An 18,124-nucleotide genomic window follows, 5' to 3' on the forward strand; every position below is an offset into this window, starting at 1 on the left:
TTTAGAACAAATGCTTTTCCCCCCCTATAGACTGTAGCACTAGAGTGACAACCACTTAGGCATAGTATCACACACTCTCCTCTCTCAATAAACACCTGACCATGCTCTATAACAGGCATGTCAAACTTGCGGCCCTCCAGATGTTTTGGACTACAATTCCAATCTTCCCCAACCACTGGTCCTGCTAGCTAGGGATCATGGGAGTTGTAGGCCAAAACATCTAGAGGGACGCAAGTTTGACATGCCTGCTCTATAATGTCCTCACACAGCTGGGGGTGTTTCTTGGTGATGGGAAAACTGATAAAAGTGGAGGTTCTCTTTTGTTCTGGGTTCCTTCCTTGTTCTCCTGCGTGAGGGGAAGGACCCTGTTGCAACAGTAAAAATAAAAGGTTTTGCTTCTCAAAATTCTCTGGTTGGCCTCTGTTATATTCTCCGACCGATGGAGAACCCCATGAGGGCAGATTTTTGCTTATTTCAGAACCAAGTAACAATGCATGTCTGTTTAAACCAGAAAGCTTATTCTGTGTCAGATGTGAACGATATGCCAATGCAAATTATACAATAAGCCAGTAGTATGTTTAAATTGCAAAAACAAACATCATAAATCCACAACAAGAAGTTTAAGTCTTACCTCGCCTTGATCAGCACATTCGGTGTCTCTTTAATCAGATGAATGGTGGGATATGCTTGTCATAAACACGGGTGAGATAGTTTTGTAGAAGAGGCAGAGCCAAGTTAATTGCCTGTGATATGGGTGCTGCCTTGCTTGCTTCCTAGAGACGAAAGGTATTGTTTTGCATTTGTGAACCATCTGAATCACCTAGGGAAAATAACAGTATGCGTGAACTTAGGTCATCCACACTACTGTATAATATATTACTGCCACCTCTCAAAGCTAGTCATCCTTTAGCTTTAACCAACAGACACACACTTTACCAATAAATCCCTATAATTGTCTGTAAGTATTCTAAACACAGATTATGGTTTACAACAAAACCATTGCATACAAAGTAACCGATTTTATATTAAGTTGCTTAGTTCTACAGCACTTCATAGTTCGAAAACAATGGTTACTTTTTCTTGTGGAGCAAAAACATTGTCCATAAATTCCATCATCATCTTTCTAAGTGGCACTGCAGCACTATTTTTTTTTTATTAGACCGCACGGAGGCATTTCACAGGGTCCATTGCCATTAGCAATAGCAAACGTCACTCTCTTCCATTTGATGTAAATAATAGATAAGGTACTTGACTGCTGTGTTCAGTTTGATCAGATATCAAAATTATATCCCAAGGGTCAAAAAGTATCCATTCCTCCCAGAACACAAATAGATGGGCATGGGAACGAGTAGCCAGCTGTCCAATAATTCCTTTTAGCTCCTTCCTTTCTACCTCCTTTCTTAGACCCCTTCACACCTTAAGGGCGGGGAGAAAATTTTAACACCTAGTGCAAAGCCTACATCCCACAATTAGCGTAAGAATGCTAGAAAAAGAAAATGGCATTGTGGCAACTCCTCCCCACTTACACACATAAAACACTTTATAAAGATGGCTTCCCACTTGCCTTTATTGTGCTACAAGAAACCAGTGCTCTCCCCCCCAGCTGAAGCACACAGGAGCATGGGCCAGCACTCCTCCACCCACTTCTTGACTTTACATACTTCTAAGAAGCCCAAAACAAACATTTTCAAGTCAATATGGAAGCTGGCCAGCGTATGCGAGTCTACACTCCCCCCCCCCCAGATCTATGACTCCACCTAGCTCCTAGCTGCTCCTAGCTGCAATTGGTCAAGCTATGGGGCAGGAACAATTCTTCTTCAATCCGCCTCCCGTGTAGCAGCAGTGGAGGGCTTTAAGCTCTACCGTTGCAAGCACATGAGTTTGCACAAGGATCCTTCCAAAATGCCTTAGCCATCCTCCTGAATCTAACAGAATGAGGGTGGCAGGGGCAACCCCCAAACCAGCTAGGGAGACAAGCTTGCCGTAGTTTTTAGCACCTCCATGGATGGTGAATGTGACTGTTGTCAAACCGGCATCTGTTCGTCCAGGGCTGTCCCAAGTCACCCGGCAACTTACTGTAACAATTTCATGTTGAGTTCCAGCACCTACTTTTCGGGGGGGGGGGGAGTACTGCAATAAACTAATGGACAACAAAAGACAAGAACCCGGGGAGGCCTCAGGGAGCAAGCAGTACCAGAAGAGTCTTATGGTAGAGCATCTGCCTTGCATGCAAAAGGTCCCGGGTTCAACCCCCCGCAGCTCCAGGTAGGACTGGAAAAAACTTCTGAAAACCTGGAGAGCCTCTGGCAGTGTCAACAACACTAAGTTAGATGGACCGAGGGTCTGACTTAGCATAAGGCAGCTTCCTGTGTTTCTGAGTGCTTAACTTACGTGTTATCATTTTATACACATACTAGTGTATTTCAGCCCGTTCAATAACGGGCACTAGAACATCCCGGGGTTCGGAGAAGCGCTTGCGCAGCGCTTCTCCGAACCCTGGGACCTGTCCTTGCTGTCGGCGGCAGGGGGACAGGAACCGAGGAGGAGAAAGGGCTGCTTTCTCCTCCTTCCTTCCTCTCCCCCCCACCGCCGACAGAAAGCACGGGTTGCCGGCTCTGTTGGGTGGGGGGAGGGAGAAGCCGAAGACCGAATTCCTCCCCTTTTTCCTGCCGCCGCCAAGCCAGTCCCCCAGCCGAATTGCCCGCTGCTGCTTCGACTTCCTCGGCTACGGCAAGCAGGCAGACAGCTCGCCTGCTTGCCTTCGCCAAGGAAGCGCTGTCCCATACCGGCGGTGCGTGGCAAGGCGGGGGGGGGGAGGAGCGCTTCTCTCCCCCACCGCCTCGCAGCGCACCTCCAGCATGAGACGGGGCTTCGGAGCGGCGGTTGGCGGTTGTCTCTGTCTCCAATCCCTGTGTCCCTGGGGCACATGCGCAGTAACCCAGGGACACACGGAATCTGGAAGCAGAGACACAGGGACTTTATTGTATAGGATCTTAAAAACATATTACCTGACTATTTTATTCAAAATGCTCATGGTGGCCTAGGGGCATTTGATTAAAGATAAACCAAACAAGCTAAAACCAGCAGTACAAAAATTATGGATAATTTCGGAGAAATGAAAAGGGGGAAGAAGAAAAAAAGGCCCTAGCCTGGGGCTGAAGACTGCACAGAATTTGTATTTAATGCCCTTATTTATTTCCAAGTAATCTCAATGTGTGTGTCGATTATGCTGTTCAGTGATGAGGAAGGGCTACTCTGTTTATTCTCAGAGGCACCTTCTATAATGTTAATGACATGAAAGAGGCTTAAAAAAATGCATAGTATAAAGTGCGTTTTTATTATAAGAGTGGCTGGGGAAACCCAACCAGATGGGTGGGGTATAAATAATAAAATTATTAATAATCCTAGCACTTAAATAGATTCAGGACAGATAAAAGAAGCCTTCCTGCCACAATGCAAACTATGTATGGAATTTATTGCCAGGAAAAGTGGCACCTTTTTAATGACCACCTTTTTATTTTAGGGAAGAAACTGCTCATTTACTCCATCACAAAGTAAAAGCTATGGTAGATATAAAATAAATAAATTGATGTATCAGAAGGAAATGTGTTTGAGTTGAAGGTCAGGTTAAAAAGTATTGTGTATATATTCTCTTTTGCATTTAATTTAATGCATCTGAGATTCTAATATTGTAGTTATTCCCTTTATCTAGCAAATCTGTCTGCCTGTCTCTCTCACACACACCAAAAATTAACTTAAGTGAAATAAGTCCCTTCCCTTTAAAACATTTGTAAAGGAAAGGGTAGATTTTATCAAGAAAGAAAATGAAAACGGTGTTCAGGGTTACTCCCAATGCAGTACAGTATTCACAGTTAAAACAATTAGATAAAAATGTAATTTTCAATAGCTTGGCTATGTTAGGTTTGACAGCATTCCTCTGGCACCACCTTCTGGCCCTTTGCAGTAGAGTTTTGACTGTTTTGCACACAGCTAAAATTTTAGGCAGAGTTTAGTGCCTATTGGAATAAATGATCTTAGGAGGCTCTAATGCTGCTTGGTGCCAATGATGGCTGGTGCCACTAAAAGATCACAGGGGCGTGGCCAAGTTTCGGCTTTCTCCATATTCTCCTCTCTTGGAAAGATACTGTGGGCACTTAAGCATTGCTATTTTACAGATGCTTTACTAAACTGCAAAAGTCTTACTGCCATCCAAAAGAGGTTCCTGCTGCCACAACCGCTTCTCTGCTGGGAGAAAAGTTTTCCACCTGTTCTGGCTCTCAACCTTATCCTCCTCCTTCGCAAAGAAACAGTGGATACCTAACCACAGTTTTAGTAATACTTAGCACCCAAGTGTCTTATTTTGGTTCTGAAGGGATTCTTGCTGTTGCAACATCTACTGTAGATTCATGCTAATATAACTACACATTACTCGTAGTTAAACCTCACTAGACACTTCGCCAGTCGTCTTGTATTTTCTCTCAAACTCTCAGTAGATATGACTGTTGACCTTATAGCAGAAATGAGACAGTTTCACCATACACAATGACTGAATGTCTAAGAGTGAAAGACACCAGTGAATCTAGAACCTTGCCCTTCGGTGTCTTTCATCTGTAATGAGATACTGTGCTCATAGTTTTATTTTTCACATTTATTAGTCTGGGCTCCTTTTGCAGCTTAATTCAGAAACGCAACAGAAACTGGTATGTGAATGGAACAATGGACTAGAAGCTACATGTTTGCCAAATAGCTCTTGACATGCACTATCTAAAAGAAATACACAATCCAGTTTACAATGCCTATTCAGAATGAAGCCCCTGCAAGATCAATGGGGCCTACTCCCAGGTAAGTGTGCATAAAGCTGCACACTTAACATCGCATTTTGCCTCCTCTATCAGTTAGAACTCAGCATTTTCACTTCACTGTCTTCCTTTATTCTCTCTCAGTCTCAAGACAATGCACCAGATGGCTGTTTTCACAAGACTCCTGCTACCTTCTCCCATTGCCCATTGCTAAATACAGCTCGTACCACCTTCCAAAAGCCAAACTACCGGTACTTAGATTCAGCCTCAAACTACCATCTGGCACAATCACACAGAGACTGCTGGAGCCTATTCAGGTTTAATATGTCAGAACATTCTCTTGAAGAATGCGCAATAACAAATCACAAACCCCTCAGATCATCATCACCAGGGGCTTTCGTTTTTTATCCATGTTAATCATTCCATGTTGAATGATTTCTGTTCCCATAGGACATTGAGCAGCATTCACAGGCTAACACACATACCATCTCACCCTTCTTCCAGGGACCTCTGGACAGTGTACATGCTGCAGTACCATTTTATCCTAACAATGAACTATCCTACACCTGGGATAACTCAGTCGGTAAACCATGAGACTCTTAATCTCTAGGTCATGGATGAAAGATTCCTGTACTCAGGGGGTTAGACTAGATGACTCTTGTGGTCCCTTGTGGACCACTTTTCTGAAATTTCTCTTCATGACAACCCAGCGAAGTAGAGTTGAGAGCTAGTGACTCTCCAAGGCCATTCAATGAGCTTCAATAGCTGAGTGGGAATTTGAACTTGGGTTTTCCTGGTTCAAGACCAGTGGAGGCAGGTCTGTTAGGGCAAATGAGGTACCACCCCACCAACATAAGTCCGCCTACAGTCAGCCCTCATCCGCCATCGGAATCAGTGACCTGGCAGAAATTGGTGAAACATCCGGGAAAATCCAGACATATAGCAACACATGTTGGTAGTGTCGTTTTTGGTGATTTCTCTTAAAAACAGCTCAAAAACTTCACACCCCCCACCAGAGTTTGCCAAGAAAAAGCTCGACAACTTTGCCAAAAATAATAATAATCATAGAATCATAGAGTTGGAAGAGACCACAAGGGCCATCCAGTCCAACCCCCTGCCAAGCAGGAAACACCATCAAAGCATTCTTGACATATGGCTGTCAAGCCTCCGCTTAAAGACCTCCAAAGAAGGAGAACAACCTTTTGTCCGGATTTTTGCTTTTTGAAATAGGACAACCCTACACCATGATCCAAGTCCATCCAGTCAAGATTTTTTTAAAAAAAAAAATCCATAGTATGTACAAGCAAATTTTTAAAACGCAGTGAATTAGCAGGGCACATTCCCTTATGAGGAAAACACACACATCTAAACAGAAGAGTAAATGCATATTCTGCGACAGATACTTGGAAAGATCTACATACTAGACAGCAGCCTCAGGGTCAAAACTAGACATGAAGTGCGGCCGAAGTTCCCGGCATTCTTTTCCTTTAGTTACAACCGCTTGTGGGAGGCTGCTAACTTGATTAGGTAAATGGCACTGGTGGGATGAGGTTAAACCTTTTCACCCTATGGCATTTCCCAACTGGCTCAGTGGAGGCGGGGAAGGGATTAGGGAAGGTGCTGTCTATTTTCCTCCGTGGAGTGCAAAGCAGCTTCAGAGAGAAAGCGATATTAACCTGGAAAATGGAATGGGGTGAAAACCTCACACACTTGCCTCTGTATCATTGCTTTTTCAGTGACATTAGAATCCCCACACAGCTGCTTTGAAGTAAACAACAAAGGAGATCCTGATCATGCATCTCTTGCATCCACATAAATACTCTCCTCATCAGTTGTGCTAGAAATAATTCCCTGCACTGTTTAGCTGGTTAATGTATTGGTCGCAGCTGTGGCAGGCTGTGAACTTAACAACTCAAGCAGCACCACTTGACTGCTTAGTAACAGAAAGGATGGAGAATAAACCGGAGAAGCCGTAGTGTTTTGCCACTACAAAATGAAAATAAGAAGCAGAAGCTGTGTGTGTGTGTGTGTGTGTGTGTGTGTGTGTGTTCACATTCTCCCAGCCAGATGGGTTATTTTTAAAACACAAATGTTCATGCATAAACTAGTGTATACATATTAATTTCAGAGCTCTGTTTAAGGGTTTGTCCACCCCAGAGAACTGTGTAAGTTGTTTGCATTCACATTTAATGTGTCGTCCACATGGCATTATGCTCAAACAGCACCAATACTGATGCTTTCTCCATGTAGATTCAGGTTTTCCTGACATGGTTAGAATCAAATTAATTGGAGAAAAAAATTGTTCCAAACTGCTTCACTCGGATCTGCAGGCAATTTGTTTCAGTGGTGTTTTTTTTAGTGGGTGGGTCAATAGTCACCTTTTTGCTATTCCCCTGTCCACTCCCACTCTTTCCTTAATGCTTTAATTTCTTTTCCGGCTGTGCTTGTAACTATATCCAGCATACACACATTCTTTTGATCCCTCAGATTTGCACAAATCCAGAAAGCCACACAAGTAAAACATATTAGAAATTTCTACACCACATACTGCTCAGCAATCTGAAAAGTGTGTGTGCTGAGAATTTACGATTGCTTTCCATTCTTTTCTGTCCATGCTCATAGCTATTTCTGGTGAGCTCTTGAACAGAGGAACATGGCCTTATACATATACAGTGGTACCTTGGTTTTCGAACGTAGGTAATCCGTTCTGGAAGACCGTTCGATTTCTGAAACATTTGAAAACCGAGGTACCACTGTATTTGCTCTGTACATTTAAAACAAGATCATACCAGTTTAAACAGTCACAGCTTCCTCCAAAGAATCCTATGAACTGTGGTTTGGTTAAGAGCACTGAGAGTTGTTAGGAGACCCTTATTCCCCATCAGAGAGCTACAATTCCAGAGTTCCCAGGAACGAGGGATGGAATTGTAGCTCTGTGAGGGGAATGGGGAGTCTACTAACATTTCTCAGCACCTTTCACATACTACAGTTCCCAGGATTCTTTGCAGGAAGACATGCTTCTTTAAAGTGGTATAATGCTGCTTTAAATGTATAGTGCAGATGGGGCCTATATCGTTTGATCCCTCAGATTTGCACAAAACCAGAAAACTGCAGATGTGTATGCTCAGTTGCCTGACTGTGTGTTCTTGCACACTTCTTGGGTGGTTTAAAAACAAGGTATCTGTCCGCACACTCAGTTGGTATTTAATCGGCAGTGACAAACACAAAAGGGAACACGTGCTGGTATGAACGGGAAAGACCAAAGTTTCTCCTCATATTCAGATTCAAATATGCACAGGTGTGAACTACTCTGGTCCAATGTGAATGGTGCGGAAAGTGGATTAACAGCTAATTAATGTTTGACTGTGGACAAGGCCTATGCATAGCTGCCAAGTTATCCCTTTTTTACAGGGATTTTCCCTTATGCTGAATAGGCTTCCTCGCGAGAAAAGGGAAAACTTGGCAGCTATGGGCCTATGGAAATACAGACTAACTTTAACCATAGTGAGATGTAGGCTGACTTGCTTCACATTGCAGTTCAGCCTGCAACGAATGGAATGCTTCACCATGTTCCTAGTTCCGAGTGAATGGCACTCAGCAGTCTCCAGGTTATGAAGTCATTTATGTATTTTCTATTGTTTATATCATTTCACTGGTGCCTTTTGAATATAGGAAACTTTTTATTTTTTTTTACTGGAATACTAATTCACCAAAATATTATGCTTGGCATTCCCAGCAGCTTTACAGCACTTTCTTCCATAGATATCAAGGTGGTCCAAGCCTGGTAAATATCATCACACCCTTTTGCAGTTGCAGTGCCTACAAATGGCTTTTGTGTGAGCTTATAAAGTACATTATTTCTTTTGGGTACATTTTGTTTCAAGCCTTATTTTAGCAAGGTATGTTCTAAAACAACAGAGAGCAACTTAAAACAAGTCAGGCTTTCAAAAATAAAGACCATTATTTTTTCCACAGAAAATCTGCTAAAAATAGTGATCTCTTGAGAATATGAAAAGCAGAGAGAGTACTATATTGGTCCTGTGACATTATTCATATTCAAATAGAAACCCATTTGACAATCACCCCCGCCCACATTGTTTCAATTGTAGCTATTCAAGCTGAATGCGTGTTCAAACAGATTTTAATGAAACCGAACGTGGCTTTTCAAAGAAATCTGGTTGTCACTTTTTCTTTCCTTTATTATTGTTTTATTTTAAAAGACAATAAAATCATAGAATTCAGAAAGATGGCAAACATACATTCAAGAGAGTGACCAAAAGCAACAACCCCATAACAAATTCCTTCCAATACATTTAATAATATTGACCGAATCCACTGAACTAATGGACAAGGATCAAAGGGAACAATGAGCAGAAGGTTACAAATTCCTCCAAATAAGCTCAAACTTAGATGGAATGAAAGTTCAAAACAGTCAGAGCCGGCCCATGAGATGTGGTGAGGCTGTTGTCTCAGGCAAGGTGTGCTGTTGCTGCCCCTGCACACTCCCTAAGCACCACCCCTGGGCACATGCTGGGTGCTCACCACCATTGAGCACTCTGTCACAGGGCTGTCAGGCAAGGACACTCCAGAGGGAGGAATTAACTCTTTATTGTCAAGGGTACCCCTTTGACAATAGGAAAAGGCATGTCCCTCCATGGGCATAGCCAGGGAGGGCAGCTTTCCCCCACCCAGATCAAGTAAAACAATGGAAATACTTAACTGACCAATCACATCAGTTCTGAGCCCCCCAACAAAAATCCTGGCTGTCCATACACCTTTCAGCTACCCCTAGGCATGCACCAAATGACGCAGTTGCAGCAACAGAGAGGCCCCCGACCTCAGCTTATGTATCTTCCCTGCCCTGCTGCTCCAGCTTCTGTTCACCCCAATTCATTCCTCTCCTGGACCTGGGAGACAGTGGTGCAGGAGAGGGCAGGAGGAGGAGGTATGGAAACCCTTGACTCTACACCAGCCTGACCAATATCTCTCTCCTCCTGCACCTGTTTCTTCACTCTCTGCAGCTTCTCTTGCCTCTGAGTCTCACCTCCTGGCTCTTACAGGTTCTCCCAGTTCACTGATCCTTTCTTCCAAGTCAGTCTCCAACCCACCTTATTCTGGTGCCTACTCATCAGTATCCAGCCACCACTCTTCAATGTTTAGCCATTCCCTGGCACACTCGCTGCTGGGTGCTTGCCAGTGCCAGGTGCTCGCTGCTGCCTCCTCCTCCTCCTCTGCCACTGCAGTCATGCCCACCACGGCAGCCACACACCCCACTGTTGTGCCCAGCGTTCGAAACTCCCATTGTTCGAGGCGCGTTTTGCGACAGGGAATTTCATTAGTGCGAGCCGTTTCTGAGCTCTGGGTGCAGTACTGCGCTTAAGATTTCAGATTAAAACTGCAGAGCGAAAGGAAAGGAGGACCATTTTATGCCTCCCCACTTGCAGCCACTCTCTGAAGACTGGAGAAGAAACCCTCTTAAGAATATTAAGGGGGCAAACAGGGGAAGAATGGTTGTTTTTTGCAATCTTCAGATGAGGACTAAACCATGTGAAAGATGAATATAAGCTTTTAGCTGAAGTTCATTCATTTCAGCTTTGTATTCTTGTTATTTAAAAAGTGTGCCTGGACATTCCGTTGTTGTGCCCATAACCTTGGTTTATGGTGCCATTTAGCTCCCAGCTTTTATATCTCAGTTTCTAACAATGGCTGCGCCTCCTTCTCCACCATTGCAAGAAGAAGCCCTGGTACATTGGTGCCAGCAGGTGGGTCGTGGCACAACCACCACAGTGGCAGAGCACAAGGAGACTGCAAGCACCCAGAAACGTGGTGAGCTGCAGGGATCAGGTACCTGGTGGCAGCAAGTGGCAAGCGCCTGGTGGTGAGGAGCAGGAGGTGGCAGTGGGCGCAGCAAGGCTCTGTTGGGGATTCTTCCTCAAGGGGCAAAATGTCCTGAACAGGCCCTGAAAACAGTCGTTTGTTCATGTGTGAAATAAACTTCCACCAAATTGCAGCAAAATCCTCTGGGTCTGCCTGGCCTCTAAAAGCCTTTAAATGATGGGCTAGCTTCTCCAAAATGGCAATAAGCAATGCCTTTGAATACTACCTATCCAAAGGAACACACAAGAAATTTTTCCAGCCCTATAAAACAAGCTGCAACCTTTAAATAAATTACTAGCTCTGGGTCCTGAGTGACTCACCTGATATCAGACCAGTGAGGAAGCTATTTAGAAGGAATACAATTTTGAACCCTTTTAGAAATACCTTTAAATCAGAAAATTTACTCCAGAAGAAGTACAACTTTATGGGATTGCAGTGAAGTTACGTATAAAATGTTGTTGTTGTTTAGTCGTGCCCGACTCTTCGTGACCCCATGGACCATAGCACGCCAGGCACTCCTGTCTTGCACTGCCTCCCGCAGTTTGGTCAAACTCATGTTCGTAGCTTCGAGAACACTGTCCAACCATCTCATCCTCTCTTGTTCCTCTTCTCCTAGTGCCCTCAATCTTTTCCAACATCAGGGTCTTTTCCAAGGATTCTTCTATTCTCATGAGGTGGCCAAAGTATTGGAGCCTCAGCTTCACGATCTGTCCTTCCAGTGAGCACTCAGGGCTGAATTCCTTCAGAATGGATAGGTTTGATCTTCTTGCAGTATAAAAATAAGTATGTGCAAATCTATGGATTTTAACATGATCACTCTAATCGATGTAAAGGTAATGGGCAGCCATAGCTGCATGGGAAATTGAGCCCATAAACTGCTGCTATCTGTGCAAAATTATCTGATTCACCAAAAAAATGTGCATCCCTGCTTGATTAGATACTCCGATCAGCTGCTCAGGACATAGCAAGAACAGAAGGCTGCTGTGAAGATAGCGTAATGACATAGTTCAGTCACTATGTAGTCCTGTACTTAGCTGAATCTGGGTGGAGTTTCTTGTTAAGAATGATGAAGAATTTCTTGCCTAGCTTCCTCCACGCTTTCCGTGGCAGAGGCATTTAAGCTGCCCCTTTACTTGCTACCCATAAACTTAATCAGATCTCCTGGCTGCTACATACACAGAGTTGGGTTGGGGTCACTGTGTTGCTTTGTAATCTATATCTACGTTTAAGAATGCAGTATACACTGATCAGCCATGGTAGCTTTGGTGAGCTAGTCGCAAGAATAGCTTTCTTTGCTTATCGCCTGATGTTGTCTGAAGTATGCATGAACATCAAAAGAGAGCAGCATGTAAATCATTCCTAATCTTAGGAGCCTATCAATTATTCAAAAGCTTAGTTCTTCTTGTGCTCCCTTATAGGCAGGTCACCATGACAACGTCACATTTCACTTCCTTATCTTAAATAAGTGAACTCTGCAAACTAGCATTAGCTTCAACTGTTGCCACATAATCACTTGGCAAATGCCAGTATTTGAATGCAGCTTAATTTGGTTAGGTCCTCTCAAGAATACAGGGTTCCTGTTGTTTAAATGTACGTGGCGATAAGCCCTTTGACCAACTAGATTTCAGTTAACTAGAGTGAGGTCTTTCTTTCCTCACACTTAGGCAAGCAGGAGTTGTTGGCAAAACCAAAAAATGAGAGAAAACAATATTTTGAAAAACAACTTCAGGCACATCAAAATAAACATACCTTGGTGTGCTAGGAAGATATTACTCCAATACCCAAGACAGTAAACAAGAATTAAAGATTACAGAATCATAACTATCTAAATTATATTGGGTGGGTGGGGATCAGAAACAGACTTGTATTCCAGTATGACAGAAGCTGCCGCAAACATGGTGCATTTATCAGCAACTGACTACCAAAACCTGAAATACAGAGTAGGTTCTATTTTTAATAAATAAGAAAGATGAGAACATGGGACAAAGCTATCTGCAGACCACAAAGCATCTACTGCAGATATATATATGAAGAGGAGTCTGAATGTCACCAGCTCTCAATATTTATTTTCTAATTTGTATTACTTTTTCTAAGGGATTTAGGACTATTGTCAAGTTCTATTATTTATCTTTGCATGTATCAATTTCATTTCCTGTTTAATCTATATACCGTAAATATGAACCCTTCAACTGCAGATAGATAGTCGCCTTATATGTGATTTGAAGATTAATCTGTAGGTGGCATTGGATACCAAGTAAAAAAGATTGTGTGTCTGATATAATTTTTTTTAATGTCCCTGCTACTGTTCCCTGTATCAGTTCATCACATTCCCAGTATGGATTCTTTATGAATTATTTCGTACAGAGACACCACCTGCGTGCAAAAAAGTGTCTGGCCTGCAAGCCATTAATATATTTTAAAGACACACAGTATATTTTCACAAAGCACTACACTATGTGACTGAAGGGATGGTTTTGACTGACTCCAAGTCTACATATTTTTCTTAATGCTGAATATTATCTACAACAGTACTGTATAGAGAAAGGTCTGACCAATGGTCTGACTCAGTACATGGCAGTATCCTATGTTCCAAACACTGTGTGAATTAGCTCATCTTCATTTATGAGTGGAAACACTACGTAAAAAAAGAAGAAGTTTATTTTTGCCACTTGCACTTGCTCAGTCTGTGTCTTACCTCTAAAAGATGTGACTCTCGGGAATATTGAAACCAGAGGATATACAGTGGATTTACATGTCCCACGAAACCAAGCCAACAGCAAACCGTATTATGAGTTTGTGGGTGCCAGACACCTGTAATCCCTAGACCCAGCATGTGTTTAAATGTAAGTCAGACCAGCTTCCTGAACCCCTGGACCCAGCAAGTGTTAAAATGTAAGACAGACTAACTTCCTGTCTTGAGGCGATTGCTTGAGTCATTAAGAGAAGAAAGGGTCAAGGGCTTGGTGCAAGATGGTAAATTGGTAGGGGGCCCTCCCTCAACAGGCAAAGCCAGAGTTTGAAGTAGAGTTTTGGAGGAGTAATACGATCATTCTTAAGAAAATCAGCCCTGAGTGCTCACTGGAAGAACAGATCATGGAGCTGAGGCTCCAATACTTAGGCGACCTCATGAGAAGAGAAGACTCCCTGGAAAAGACCCTGATGTTGGGAAAGATTGAGGGCACAAGGAGAAGGGGATGACAGAGGACAAGATGGTTGGACAGTGTTCTTGAAGCCACCAGCATGAGTCTGACCAAACTGCGGGAGGGAGTGGAAGACAGGAGTGCCTGGCGTGCTCTGGTCCATGGGGTCACGAAGAGTCAGACATGACTAAACGACTAAACAACAACAACAATACAACCTAGAAATAAAGCACCAAGGCTGTGGCTACGGAAGAAACAAGGCCCTTTTGGGGTGTTGACACTGTGATTCCCTCCATCACAGACTCAGGTTGCAATACTGTATATGTGCAAATAAACCATATGTCCTAAAGACATCCCAGTCTCCATTGCGCCTCATTTCCAAAAGGAAGCCCGAACCCTGAGTAAGTGCCTGGAACTCCTGGAAGCTGGCTTTTTAAAACTAAGTGGAGATTTTTTTTATATACAAAAAAAACTGGTGATAAAAAAGCACCATCCCTGGTAGAAACAGTGCAACAAACAGAGATCCAGTGAAAGGTGCCAAAAAAACCTCCCAGCTATGCAAGGTGTGTGTGTGTGTGTGTAGCACTATATGAGAATGTGGCCAGGGACCTTTCATGTAACTTCCACTTCATCCAACCACTTGCATGTGACTTCAACTTTACAGTATTATCATTGTCATATTTCATAATACCACACTAGTAAAGTTTGGCCAAATCAGCTGTGACTTTGTACATCGCATTGTTAGACATAAGTGCCTTCTGCCTATGATGATGGAGAAACACCATGCAAAGACTGCGCAGAGTCTTGGCAAGGTGTTTCTCCATCATTGTAGGTAGAAGCATGCACAGTGGTCAAAACATTGAGCTACAAAACAAGGAAGTCTTCCATTTGAACCTCACCTGTGCCCTGAATTTGTATGGTCATCTTAGAAAAGCCACTTTTCTCCCTTACATCAGGTCATTCATCCCCATCAACTCTGTTCACATTATGACCCACCTTACAAAGTTGCTATAAAGAGAAGGTTGACACTAACCGCATGCTGTGGGCTGACTGGGGATGTAATGCCAAAACTATGCTGGGATGGGTACTCTTAATCTGCAAATGGAAGCTCCCACACATTGTGGCTCTCAAATCACATCCTGTTTCCTAAATAAATGTACTGTAGGTATACCCACAATGCAATGAAAATCCTTGTGTTAGCAGTGTGGTTGGCATCAAAAGCCAGAGAGATCCTTTATGTCCCCCTTTTGAAATGTAATATTGCTAACTTCATAGATACCCATGTTATGTGTTTAAAAAAATCTAAAGGCAAATGAAATACTGATTTGTGGCATGGGTATTGAAAGCCAGGTGTAATAACAAATATTGAAATTTAGCAAAACCAAAGAAGGCACTTGTTTTCATGATGCAAAATGTAATTTCATAGTATTGCTCTGTACACTGTTCAAAAATATTGCAATGTAGTGATATACTGGGACCCAGGTGGCGCTGTGGGGACCCAGGTGGCGCTGTGGGTCTAGGGCTTGCTGATCAGAAGGTCGGTGGTTCGAAGGAGCCCCTTTCTAGTGATATACTAATAAAATCCCTCCAGCCCTAATTGTACTGGAACTGTAAATAGATTTTTAGCCTAGGAGTATGTATATCTTTGGACACGGGTGAGGCTGTGGCCTAAACCACTGAGCCTAGGGCTTGCCGATCAGAAGGTCGGTGGTTCGAATCCCCGCAATGGGGCAAGCTCCCGTTGTTCGTTCCCAGCTCCTGCCAACCTAGCAGTTTGAAAGCACATCAAAGTGCAAGTAGATAAATAGGTACTGCTCTGGCAGGAAGGTAAACGGCGTTTCCGTGCGCGGCTCTGGTTTGCCAGAAGCGGCTTAGTCATGCTGGCCACATGACCTGGAAGCTGTCTGCGGGCAAACGCCGGCTCCCTCAGCCTATAGAGTGAGGTGAGTGTGCAACCCCAGAGTCGGACACGACTGGACCTAATGGTCAGAGGTACTTTTACCTTTACCTATGTATATCTGTATCCCAAATATACAATATTAATATAGGTTGATCCTGTCATGCACATGTTACACACTTCAAATGTCCTTCCTTCAGTCTTTAAGAGGGCTTTTAGTGTACTTACTGATCCATAGATTAAGGTCTTAATTGGATCAAATATTCTGAAATGATGACATCCATTGATGTTAAGTAGCATCCCCTTTTCCAAATTATGGGTTTGGTACGCAGGCTGAGTTCCTACCTGCCCACTGACTGTCTCTCCAGAGTGGTGCATGCTCTAGTTATCTCTCACTTGGACTACTGCAATGCGCTCTACGTGGGGCTACCTTTGAAGGTGACCCGGAAACTACAACTAATCCAGAATGCGGCAGCTAGACTGGTGACTGGGAGCGGCCGCCGAGACCACATAACACCAGTCCTGAAAGACCTACATTGGCTCCCAGTACGTTTCCGAGCACAATTCAAAGTGTTGGTGTTGACCTTTAAAGCCCTAAATGGCCTCGGTCCAGTATACCTGAAGGAGTGTCTCCTCCCCCATCGTTCTGCCCGGACACTGAGGTCCAGCTCCGAGGGCCTTCTGGCGGTTCCCTCGCTACGAGAAGCCAAGTTACAGGGAACCAGGCAGAGGGCCTTCTCGGTAGTGGCACCCACCCTGTGGAATGCCCTCCCACTAGAGGTTAAAGAGAACAACAATTACCAGACCTTTAGAAGGCATCTCAAGGCAGCCCTGTTTAGGGAAGCTTTTAATGTTTGATGGATTTCTGTATTTTAGTGTTTTGTTGGAAGCCGCCCAGAGTGGCTGGGGGAACCCGGCCAGATGGGCGGGGTATAAATAATAAATTATTATTATTATTATTATTATTATTATTATTATTATTATTATTATTATTTTAATTAAGACCACTATCGGATCTTTAACTCCATTAAAAACAACACATCTGATGTGCTACAAATATATTGCCAAAAACTCAAATACAGTAACATCATAATTTGGAAAAAATTAGCACATGCCATAAAGGTACCACCCTGATCCAAAATATTCCAGTGTCGAAGTAATTGTCCCTGTGCAATCTTTTGTGCTATAAATACATTTCAAAACTTACAGTGACTTCTGTGTAACTTCCAAGCAAATATACTTTAGGACCACAGCCTACATCAGTCTAGACAGAAAGCATCAAAATGACCCTATTTAGTAATGGGCATTAAAATATCATTAGAAATAGCTGATGAAGTCATTTCCCTTTCTGTACTTAAATATGGATTAAACTATTTATAAAGGCACACAACTATAAAATGTGTCCAAAAATAAGTTATCTGGCACACAGAGCATATGGCAGGCAGGATATTTCTCAGGCCAGAGAAGGCAGCAACCCACAAATCTATTAGCATCCAAGTGGTCATCATTTAGATACTGAGACGGACAAATAAACAAATTCCTGAAAAGAGGAGCAGCTCTTAAGGCCCCCAGTTTCCTTCAAAGGGGAGAAAAAAGGAAGAGGAAGGGGCGTTATGCCTCCCACTGGATGAGGAGAAATAACTTTTGCTGTTCTCGTGGCAAATCCTGCTCTCACAGAAGGATGAGGAGTACAATCCAAAGGGCAGAGAATGGAGAGAGGAGACAGTGAGGAGAGGACAAGAGGCAGGCAAGTCCTTCAGTCAGTGAAGAGGTCTTAGTGGAGTTGGAGATTTAGTAGCTGTCTAGGGTACTGGAGAGGGGAAGCCAGGAGTGCCAACTTGAATAAAATATTGGGGGGGGGGGGAGGCCAGGTAAGCCCCGCCCTGCATAATCGATCACATGACAGACACAGTGCACACACCATTTGAATGGCAGTACCCATCAACTTTGGGGGGGGGCTCAAATATTTTATTTGGGGGGAGGGGCGAAGACCCCTCCGCCCCTACCGGTAGGAGTTGGCTCCTATGGGGGAAGTCGTCGTGACTGCACCTCCGAGGAAGCGGGAAGGGAGCAGAGGGTGGAAGGCACTTCGAGGGGGGATGCTGAGGGAAGAAGGGGATGTTAAAAAAAAACAAAAAACCTCCACACCTGGAAACTCCGCCTGAATTTAGAGGAGGGAAGATGATGGGGTGCAATGAGGATAACTCCTAACTCCCTCCCAGCTCGGTTTGGGGCACCCGGGAAACTTTCTCCAGGGCTCCAAATGGCAACGGAGACGAATCTCTGGGGAGCGGCTGGGGGACCCTCACCCCTTCCGAGGCGCGGCTCCCTGGAAATAAAAGAGAGAGGGAGGCAGTGGGCTCGAGCCTCCTCGTGTGGACGCGGCGAAGGTGGAGGGGCGCCCATTCCTC

The 18,124-nt window shown here is 43.8% G+C and overlaps 1 protein-coding gene across 1 annotated transcript in view; it reads right to left on the minus strand.

Moving 5' to 3' along the window:
* FRY (FRY microtubule binding protein) overlaps window positions 1–18,124 on the minus strand; it is a 194,176-nt gene that overhangs the window by 175,723 nt on the left and 329 nt on the right. Inside the window, exon 2 of the mRNA XM_060273790.2 lies at window positions 632–820. The gene's annotated coding sequence lies outside the window, so the exon portion shown is untranslated. The remainder of the gene's footprint in view (window positions 1–631; window positions 821–18,124) is intronic.

Source organism: Zootoca vivipara, chromosome 4 (assembly GCF_965207765.1).
Source record: "Zootoca vivipara chromosome 4, rZooViv2.hap1.1, whole genome shotgun sequence".
In the NCBI taxonomy this organism is placed as follows: Eukaryota; Metazoa; Chordata; class Lepidosauria; order Squamata; family Lacertidae; genus Zootoca; species Zootoca vivipara.